This window comes from Homarus americanus, unplaced genomic scaffold (genome assembly GCF_018991925.1).
Source record: "Homarus americanus isolate GMGI-L3 unplaced genomic scaffold, GMGI_Hamer_2.0 scaffold58074, whole genome shotgun sequence".
NCBI lineage: Eukaryota > Metazoa > Arthropoda > Malacostraca > Decapoda > Nephropidae > Homarus > Homarus americanus.
In genome coordinates this window covers 1,323,824-1,334,787 of record NW_024729094.1, presented here as the reverse complement: position 1 = coordinate 1,334,787, position 10,964 = coordinate 1,323,824, and the positions used below count along the sequence as shown (strand labels likewise).

Here is a 10,964-nt window from a genome sequence, read left to right as displayed (position 1 = left end):
GTATCAGACGCTTTCTAGGTATATTAATAAGTAAATACCTTCCAGCTCTAAGAGATGACAAGTCATTCTACAGCAATAATAAAAGACTCGTCCCAACAGAGACCAAACAGTGATGTCTTATTGTTACACAACCGCTTAAATATGGAATTTGTTCACCAATAATTGTCAATGGAGGAGGCTCACGCCCTGAAATCACACTTCTTTCGTTGACGGAGGTCGTCTTAACCACTTTAAATCGAGTCAACGATAGCAGAACATAATGCTTGACGGGAGGTGGCAAAAATAACTGACCCGATAATAAAATTCATTTTACCGCCACACTTCCCCGTCAAGCACTGTAATGCAGTGTCCTTCTGACTCATTTTAAAGTCTGGTTAAGCAAGACGACCTCACAACGAAAGAGGGTGATTAAAACTCCATACACTCGTACCCCTACATACACATGTACACCCCCCACACACATCCCACATACATAACCCCACACACATCCCACATATACCCTCCTCCTCCCCCCCCACACACAGTAGGACGGCAGGTTAAATCTGGTTGTCTAGGTAATGGATGACCTTGTTACTGTGTAGTTGTTGTACTGGGCAGGAGAACCTTAGCACAAGGTGGAATGTAATGATTTCATCCTTCCCAACATTTTCTTCATCAACAATTACGAATTACGTGCCAAGGAAAAGATAACTATAACATTACCTTTAATAATAATAATAATAATAACAATAACAATAACAATAATAATAATAATAATAATAATAATAATAATAAATAATAATAATAATAATATAATAAAATAATAATAATAATAATAATAATAATAATAATAATAATAATAATAATAATAATAATAATAATAATAATAATAATACCATGCCCTTATTATTGATATAAAAAATAGTCAAACGATCAATCCTTCGCAAAAGATTGTCAATCATTGTCTTACCAACAACGAAAATATATTATTACACAGACATCTGGAAACCTGTAAGAGAACTTCACCTTTCAAATAAGAGACAACAGCCCCACCTAGGCACAATACACACAATAAACATGAATCACCCAAGATAAATCTATGTCTGAAGCCAAGAGTGTTTAATGGTCACAGATCTACTAAATGGCCCATATGACCATAGCCCCTCCCCGAGGGTCCAGTAAAGTGAAATTTGCTAAGTATAGCGTCGTCTTAAAGGAATCGACACTATAGGTTGGCCAAGGAAATGTTCCGTCGAAAGATTTGTGATTTAACAGGATAAATAAGTTTTCTTAAGGTTCGTGTATCAATAATCCAGCTGCCTGGGGTCTTGAACTCTCTGGTCGGTAATGGAGATATTTCTATACAGCCACAGGGACGTCTTATTAAAGTTTAATATAAATCATCTGAGAGAACTGTTATGTGGCACCGAATATAAACTGAATTTAGAGGTAATTACCCTGTTTGTTCAGTAGGTAGGGCCATATTTTATATTACTTTGTTCCAGTATGTAATAATTGTTTAATATGTTATTTATAATGATAAATAATAGGTATGAATTAAGCAAATCAGCCTATATCGTGTATTAGTTAGGTAAAATATGTATGTTAGGGAAAATAATTTTATAATTAATTGGCGACATGGTATCAGCAGTGTGTGGGTAACAGGTCCACCAGCTCAGCCGACGAGTGGGAAGGGACAGATGAGCTTGGCTGGTGATAGAGTATAGTCCTGGTACAGTTGGTCTGGACTCCGGATATATGTATATGTGGTTTATTCTTTTGTACTGTTCAAGTGTATGGTACGGCTGGGTTTAGGTTACTTTAGGCTGTGGTTGTTTGTATTTAAATTGTTCTTTACTTGTCTTTGTAAATACGTTCCTAATTTTATTATAATACGAAATTATGCAGTGTATTCTCAATATGAGTTAAATCTGAGGCTTATTAAGAACCTGGCGGATATAATATTAGAGTAATTAGTGTTTACCCAGCTTGTTGTTGTGACCACTAGTGGCAGGGGTTTGTTTTTATGCTTTCACGATCAAGTCTCGCCTCTTATTTGACAAGTGGCAAATTCTTGATTAAGAGGAATGATGACATAACACAACATATCACCATACTAAAGTTTGCAGGGTAACAACGGCAGCTGTATACTTGTATATCGTTGGACAGATCTTGTGAAGAGAGAGTTAGTCTGGAAGATCCGGGAATAAAGAAATTGGGATAATCAGTTAAAAGGAGATCGAGCAAATGGCCAACGTGTGCAGCATGGATCTGTGTGTGACTGTTGACTGGTTGTATAATATTAACATGGATCTGTGTGTGACTGTTGACTGGTTGTATAATATTAACATGGATCTGTGTGTGACTGTTGACCGGTTGTATAATATTAACATGGATCTGTGTGTGACTGTTGACTGGTTGTATAATATTAACATGAATCTGTAAGACTGTTGACCGGTTGTATAATATTAACATGGATCTGTGTGACTGTTGACTGGTTGTATAATATTAACATGGATCTGTGTGTGACTGTTGACTGGTTGTATAATATTAACATGATCTGTGTGTGACTGTTGACTGGTTGTATAATATTAACATGGATAAGTGTGTGACTGTTGACTGGTTGTATAATATTAACATGGATCTGTGTGTGACTGTTGACTGGTTGTATAATATTAACATGGACCTGTGTGTGACTGTTGACCGGTTGTATAATATTAACATGGATCTGTGTGTGACTGTTGACCGGTTGTATAGTATTAACATGGACCTGTGTGTGACTGTTGACCGGTTGTATAATATTAACATGGACCTGTGTGTGACTGTTGACTGGTTGTATAATATTAACATGGATCTGTGTGTGACTGTTGACCGGTTGTATAATATTAACATGGATCTGTGTGTGACTGTTGACCGGTTGTATAATATTAACATGGATCTGTGTGTGACTGTTGACCGGTTGTATAATATTAACATGGATCTGTGTGTGACTGTTGACCGGTTGTATAATATTAACATGGATCTGTGTGTGACTGTTGACCGGTTATATAATATTAACATGGACCTCCTGGCCCCGAACTGGTATACTAAAACTGTTCTCTCTCCATGACAATCAGTAAATTAGTTGCATAATCCATTTTGTTTTGCTCAGCCATGACTGCAGAACAGCTACGTTTAAATTCATATTTACCATTCATTTTTTTTACAGTAGGTGTCTAGACTTTTACCATCCTCTGCCCTAATGCTCAAAATCTTCGTCTCGGGTTCTAAACATTCATAACACCCCCGCGAGTAACACCTTGAAAATATTGTGTTTGTACTGTATTGAACTGTACTGTACTGTACTGTACAGTGTATGTACAGTACTGTGTATGTACGGTACTGTACTGTACTGTACATGCTTTAGACATTGTCAGTTCAAACACAGAGCGGAACACGAAAAAAAACTCCATCATTAGATATATTAAAGCAAATATGGTGCTGGTAAGTTCTAAATATTTATAAAGGAAACGGACATAACTGGGTGAATATTGATAACACTTGTTTGTGTCATTTAGGAGAAGTAAAATAATTTAAATGAATACACTGATGAGAGCAGACAAAACATTTTTAAGGGACCTAAGTTACCTGTAAACACGACACACCTTATACAAATTGCTACATCTATTCACCAATACCTAACGAAGGCATTTCCTTGATAAGGTCTTCTGGTTAAGTGAAATGAAAAGGTAGTGCAAGATGGCCAAATTGTTTAAAAAATTTAAAAAAATTCTACACACGCTTATGTTGGTTAGCCAGGTACTAAAACAAAGTAACTCAGTTAACATACAGTATGTATATAACAGTTAACACAAGGAGTAGGCTTATGAGACAAAGTTTCTGACGTAGGTCATGGCATCCTGAGTCTTTTCATGCATGTATCGCGGACCTCCAGTGAAGGAAGAGGGGAGAATCACCAGCTGTCTAACATTGCCCACATGTCCATCCCTTGCTACCGCATCTCTCAGATGAATGTAGTCATCAACCCTGGGCTTCTTTAGGTTGAGTCGAATGAAGGCGAGTCTTTTTGTTTCAATTTTGGCATACATGTCCACTACAAACTGGTGGAAGAGGTTCATTGATCTTAGTATCTGGTTAAAACTGTCATCTCTGATCATGAATCTGTATGAATAAAGGTCATTGGATGAGACTTTCTTACCTACTTTTGCCGCTTCAGTCGCTGGATCTGTGTGAGGAATGTTGAAGTGATATCCGTCTTCACCTTTCTAGAAGATGAGAGGATACTGCAGTGCATCATAGGATCGATGTGTGTCTGATATTCTTGTGAGCGACTCGTCTCTCATTTTGAGTATGATGTCTCGTTTCTCAAACTCTTGACTGACAATCAGGATGGCTACTTCATCAACTACAGGAGCATTGAATGTTCTTTCATGTTCTCCCGTAGGGGTCGTGTCTGCTTTGATCCTGACTTTGTACTCGTCAGAAGGCATGATTTCCAGGCCATTTATAAATGACGGTACACACGTGTTACGCTAATGCAGCATTTCTTGGATAGATAGGACAATGTCATGTTTGACACCTTGAATGTTGCCACAGCTGATAGTAGTCTGATTTTCATGATCTCCCATGAAGTAGATTTGGAGGAGCTTTGGCTGCTCATCTTCCAGTGGTAAGAGGGATCCTGCTTTGTGACAGACTTGACCCTGGACTTTGAATGTGGGCATGTATCCGTGCTCACTGTGGTAATTCCAAAGGATGTCATCTGGAAGCATGAATTGTACTTCCGCATATTTTCCAAGAAGTGTTTTGACTCTGGTGTTGTTCCCAGCATGAGTCTTCAATGGTTAGGGTGGTTTTCCAAATATGGCAGTCATACTTTCCTACGAGAGCAGCACAGTCCAGCAGATTCTCCATTGTACTTTTTTGCACTGCAGTGTTCACATTTCTTATCCATGTTGCCAATGACAACAGAGGGATACTTTTCATATTGTCTCATTGTCATAGTTAAATGCTGCTCTTGCAAGTGGATGCCACTGTGTATTCTTTCTCAGAATTCTGGATCCCGCAGCTCTCTGTCTATCAGCATTCCAACGAATTTCATGCGCTTGATCATGTTCTTGAGAACGCCTTTCTGCTGTTTGCTCTCGTCAGCATTAAGACGGGAATCCCTTTCCTGAACTGTTTCCTGTGACCGACTTGCCGTTGTTCGCTCTCTGTTAGTTTGTAAACGTGCAGCATGTTGTTGCCTTGATTCACTTGATCTTGATTGATGCTTTCTTAGTGGATCTCTGTCTTCTTTCATGAATTGACAGCCTTCCTTCCTTCCCCGGGCAAAGCTGGGAAAAAACAGTGCGCGAACAGTCCCTCGGCAAAAAGTTGACATGTACCACCGACGATCTTTTTTTTTATTTATAAAGAGACGCTCTTTCAGTTATTTATATAGATGGCCGTGGCAAGGAATAAATTTACTAAGGTAGGACGTAACGACATTGATTTTAGCGCTGTGAAATATCGTACGCTTGGCATACCTCGTTAGAATGGACTACCTACCTACCTGCCTACCTCCCTTGTTAGAATGGACAGCCTAGAAAAGTTAGAGATCAAAGAAAAGTAAGCTGTAATGAGAGAACCTAAGGATGAAATTAGCTATAATACGTGGGATGGGATACGACTTTTCAACCTCTGTGTGGTGTAACGGATGGGGGTTAGACGCAGAGAAAAGTAAGCCATAATGAAAGAGAACCTAAGGATCAAAATAGCTGTAAATCATAGGAGGGACTACGACTTCTCTAAGTGTGTGTGTGTGTCCCGGCTGACCATTAGTATCTCTCTCATTCTCTCAGGCGAAGCGGGTCGGGTCGGGTCGGGTCGGGTCGGGTCGGGTCGGGTCGGGTTGGTTGGAGTTTTTTTGAGATCCCCACATGACACTTGCTATCCATGCCAAGTTTGGTAAAGATCGGTAAAGTAGTTTCCGAGATTCTCGTGTTATATATATATATATATATATATATATATATATATATATATATATATATATATATATATATATATATATATATATATATATATATATATACATACAGAGAGAGAGAGAGAGAGAGAGAGAGAGAGAGAGAGAGAGAGAGAGAGAGCATTACTGTGTTGCACAGTAAAACACAATTATCTAATAATATTTATTTACAGAGCCGATCAGCCGAGGTAGGACAGTTACTTCCAGGGTTCACCAAGGCAGATGAAAGAAATTTACCAAAAGTAGATGTCTTTATGATTGCACAGTATTATCAAGAACTCCGCCATCCAGCTATGAAGCACGTTAAATTACATCTGTCATCTAATCATCTCAGACCCTACCCCTGGCCATGGTCGTCCTTAGTCCTTCCACAACATTAAATATAGACATCAGTGACGAAAACTTACATTTTCCAGACATGAAATAGAGAACATTGATGTAAACTTCCATGTTGGAGTTATCGGTCTTTTGCATCATTTTGGCACCCAGCAAGTAAATACACACGATGATACTTGAGCATTATTTTATTCAAATGTAAAAATAAGGTATGCCTGTGTATATCAACATTGTATATGGCCACATGTCCTGTATTTCTGCTGGTAACAACACATACACCACAGCTGGCTGCCTCCACGCTCCCGCTAGGCGGCTCGATCCAACCTGTGACGTCACAACCAATCACAGAGCTTTTCGAAGTCACGAGAATTTTTAGCGACTTTAACCCTTATTTAACCCTTATTTTTTTTACACTTTTGGCTCAAATCATTTGAAAATATCATTACCATAGCGAATTTAAGCGTTTTCTTAACCCATTGACCTGCCATCCTACGAAAAAATTCTGACCAACAACTCGTCTATTACAGGGTTTCAATTATTTCTCTTTGACAACACAATATAAATATATCGTTTCTCACTATTTACCTGTTTGTTTGTTTGTTTTTATTTGTAAGTATTTATAGACCATTTTTTTTATTAATATTATTATTTATATTAACATTTTCATAATCAATATTATACTGTATTATTATTATTATTATTATTATTGTTATATTTTCATTTAATATTTTTTTTTATTTTTTTTTATTTTTTTATTATTATTGTTATTATTATTATTAATTATTATTATTATATTTTATTTAATATTTATTATTTTAATTTTAGTAATTGTGCTCTTATGGGATAATCACAAAAAAAGACTAATCATAACCAACGCACACTCACCCTGGTAGTACTGTGGTGATACACAACTCCTAGCTTGTAATGATGTCACAACTCCCATAATCCTTTGTGGAATCCACCATCTTGTAGATATAGACGCGTTGCATTATGGGACTATGTGACGTAATGTGAAAACTAAGAAAAAGTTGACCTCGCAGAGCCATGCAATGTGCACGGCTGCAACGCTACAAGAGAGTTGCGCAGCCACAACGCTACGAGAGAGGTGTGCAGCCGCTCCACTATGAGAGGTGTGCAACCGCTCCACTACGAGAGGAGCGCAGCCGCTCCACTACGAGAGAGGTGCATTGTATCTCCACTATAAGAGAGGTGCGCAGCCGCTCCACTGCGAGAGAGGTGGAGAGAGGTGCTCGGCCGCTCCACTACGAGAGAGGTGTGCGGCCGCTCCTCAACGAGAGGTGTGCGGCCGCTCCTCAACGAGAGATGCACGGCCGCTCCACTACGAGAGAGGTGCGCGGCCGCTCCACTACGAGAGAGGTTCAACAAGGGAGGTGTGCGGCCACTCCACTACGAGAGAGGTGCGCGGCCGCTCCTCAACGAGAGAGGTGCATTGTATCTCCACTATAAGAGAGGTGCACAGCCGCTCCACTACGAGAGAGGTGCATTGTATCTCCACTATAAGAGAGGTGCGCAGCCGCTCCACTACGAGAGAGGTGCATTGTATCTCCACTATAAGAGAGGTGCACAGCCGCTCCACTGCGAGAGAGGTGGAGAGAGGTGCTCGGCCGCTCCACTACGAGAGAGGTGTGCGGCCGCTCCTCAACGAGAGGTGTGCGGCCGCTCCTCAACGAGAGGTGCACGGCCGCTCCACTACGAGAGAGGTGCGCGGCCGCTCCACTACGAGAGAGGTTCAACAAGGGAGGTGTGCGGCCACTCCACTACGAGAGAGGTGCGCGGCCGCTCCTCAACGAGAGAGGTGCGCGGCCGCTCCTCAACGAGAGAGGTGCGCGGCCGCTCCACTACGAGAGAGGTAGGCGGCCGCTCCACTACGAGAGAGGTGCGCGGCCGCTCCTCTACGAGAGAGGTAGGCGGCCGCTCCACTACGAGAGAGGTGCGCGGTCGCAACGCTACGAGAGTTACGCGGCCGCTCCACTACAAGAGAGGTGCGCGGTCGCAACGCTACGAGAGTTACGCGGCCGCTCCACTACGAGAGAGGTGCGCGGTCGCAACGCTACGAGAGAGGTGCGCGGTCGCAACGCTACGAGAGTTACGCGGCCGCTCCACTACGAGAGAGGTGCGCGGCCGCTCCACTACGAGAGAGGTGCGCGGTCGCAACGCTACGAGAGTTACGCGGCCGCTCCACTACGAGAGAGGTGCACGGCCGCTCCACTACGAGAGAGGTGCGCGGCCGCTCCACTACGAGAGAGGTGCGCGGTCGCAACGCTACGAGAGAGGTGCGCAGCTGCTCTGCTACGAGAGAGGTGTGCGGCCACAACGCTACGAGAGAGGTGCACGGCTGCAAAGCTAAAAGAGAGGAGTTGGGTCTTAACAATAACAAGATTCAAGTCCTATTTGTATTATATAATATCATAATGGTGGCCTGTGGTCCAGGGCCCCATAAAGTACAAAAGATACCTCAGACTGTGGTATCTTTTGTACTTTATGAGAAGTCATAACATTAATACTGACCCAGACTTACAGCACCCTCACTGAGGCCAATTCAAAATTTGACCATTCAAAAATATACAGTAATTAACGAGGTTGGAATTTTTATATTAGGTAAGAAATCAAGTTCAGTTTATTACTATAGTGATGACAGATGGTGACAGTATAGTGATGATGGATGGTGTTATATGTAGTGATGATGAATGGTGTTAAGTATAGTGATGAATGGAGTTATATGTAGTGATGATGGATGGTGTTATATGTAGTGATGATGAATGGTGTTAAGTATAGTGATGAATGGAGTTATATGTAGTGATGATGGATGGTGTTATATGTAGTGATGATGGATGGTGATATATATATATATATATATATATATATATATATATATATGTGTATATATATATATATATATATATAATATATATATATATAGTGATGATGGATGGTGTTATATGTAGTGATGATGGTATGGTGTTATATAGTGATGATGAATGGAGTTAGATGTAGTGATGATGGATGGTGTTATATGTAGTGATGATGAATGGTGTTAAGTATAGTGATGATGGATGGTGTTGTATGTAGTGATGATGGATGGTGTTATATGTAGTGATGATGGATGGTGTTATATGTACTGATGATGGATGGTGTTATATGTAGTGACGATGGATGATGTTATATGTAGTGATGATGGACGGTGTTATATGTAGTGATGATGGATGGTGTTATATGTAGTGATGATGGATGGTGTTATATGTAGTGATGATGGATGATGTTATATGTAGTGATGATTGATGGTGTTATATGTAGTGATGATGGATGGTGTTATATGTAGTGATGATGGATGGTGTTATATGTAGTGATGATTGATGGCGTTATATGTAGTGATGATGGATGGTGTTATATGTAGTGATGATTGGATGGTGTTATATGTAGTGATGATGGATGTATGTAGCAGATGATGGAGGCGGTATATAGCAGATGATGGATGGTGTTATACATATGATGTGATGGATGTATATGTAGTGATGATGGATGTGTTATATGTCGTGATGATGGATGGTGTTATGTCGTGATGATGGATGGTGTTATATGTAGTGATGATGGATGGTTGTATATGTAGTGATGATAGAGTGTTATATGTAGTGATGATGGATGGTGTTATATGTAATGATGATGGGTAGTGTTATATGTAGTGATGATGGATGGTGTTATATGTAGTGATGATGGATGGTGTTATATGTAGTGATGATGGATGATGTTACATGTAGTGATGATGGATGGTGGTATATGTAGTGATGATGGATGGTGTTAAGAATAGTGATGATGGATGGTGTTAAGAATAGTAATGATGAATGGTGTTATATGTAGTGATGATGAATGGTGTTATATGTAGTGATGATGGATGGTGTTATATGTAGTGATGATGAATGGTATTAAGTATAGTGATGATGAATGGTGTTATATGTAGAGTGATGATGGATGGTGTTATATGTAGTGATGATGGATGGTGTTACATGTAGTGATGATGGTATGTATATGGATGGTGTTATAATTAGTGATGATGGATGGTGTTATGTGGTAGTGAGTGGATGGTGTTATATGTAGTGATGATGGATGGTGTTATATGTAGTGATGATGGATGGTGTTATATGTAGTGATGATGGATGGTGTTATATGTAGTGATGATGGATGGTGTTGTATGTAGTGATGATGGATGGTGTTATATGTAGTGATGATGGATGGTGGTGTTATATGTGGTGATGAGTATGGTGTTATATGTGGATGGTGTTATAATTAGTGATGATGGATGGTGTTATATGTAGTGGTGATGGATGGTGTTATATGTGGTGATGATGGAGTATATATGCTTAATTATTGATGATGATGAATGGTGGTATATGTAGTGATGATGGATGGTGATATAAGTAGTGATGATGGATGTTGTTATATGTAGTGATGATGGATGGTGTTATATGTGATGATGGATGGTGGTGTTATATGTAGTGATGATGGATGGTGTTATATGTGGTGGTGATGGATGGTGTTTATATGTAGTGATGTTAGGTGTTATATGTAGTGATGATGAATTGTGTTATATGGTGATGATGGATGGTGATATAAGTAGTGATGA

The 10,964-nt window shown here is 40.0% G+C and overlaps 1 protein-coding gene across 1 annotated transcript in view; it reads left to right on the top strand.

Annotated features, from left to right (window-relative positions):
- LOC121866318 (uncharacterized threonine-rich GPI-anchored glycoprotein PJ4664.02-like) overlaps nt 1-10,964 on the top strand; it is a 38,105-nt gene that overhangs the window by 25,542 nt on the left and 1,599 nt on the right. The gene's annotated exons all lie outside the window — the stretch shown is intronic.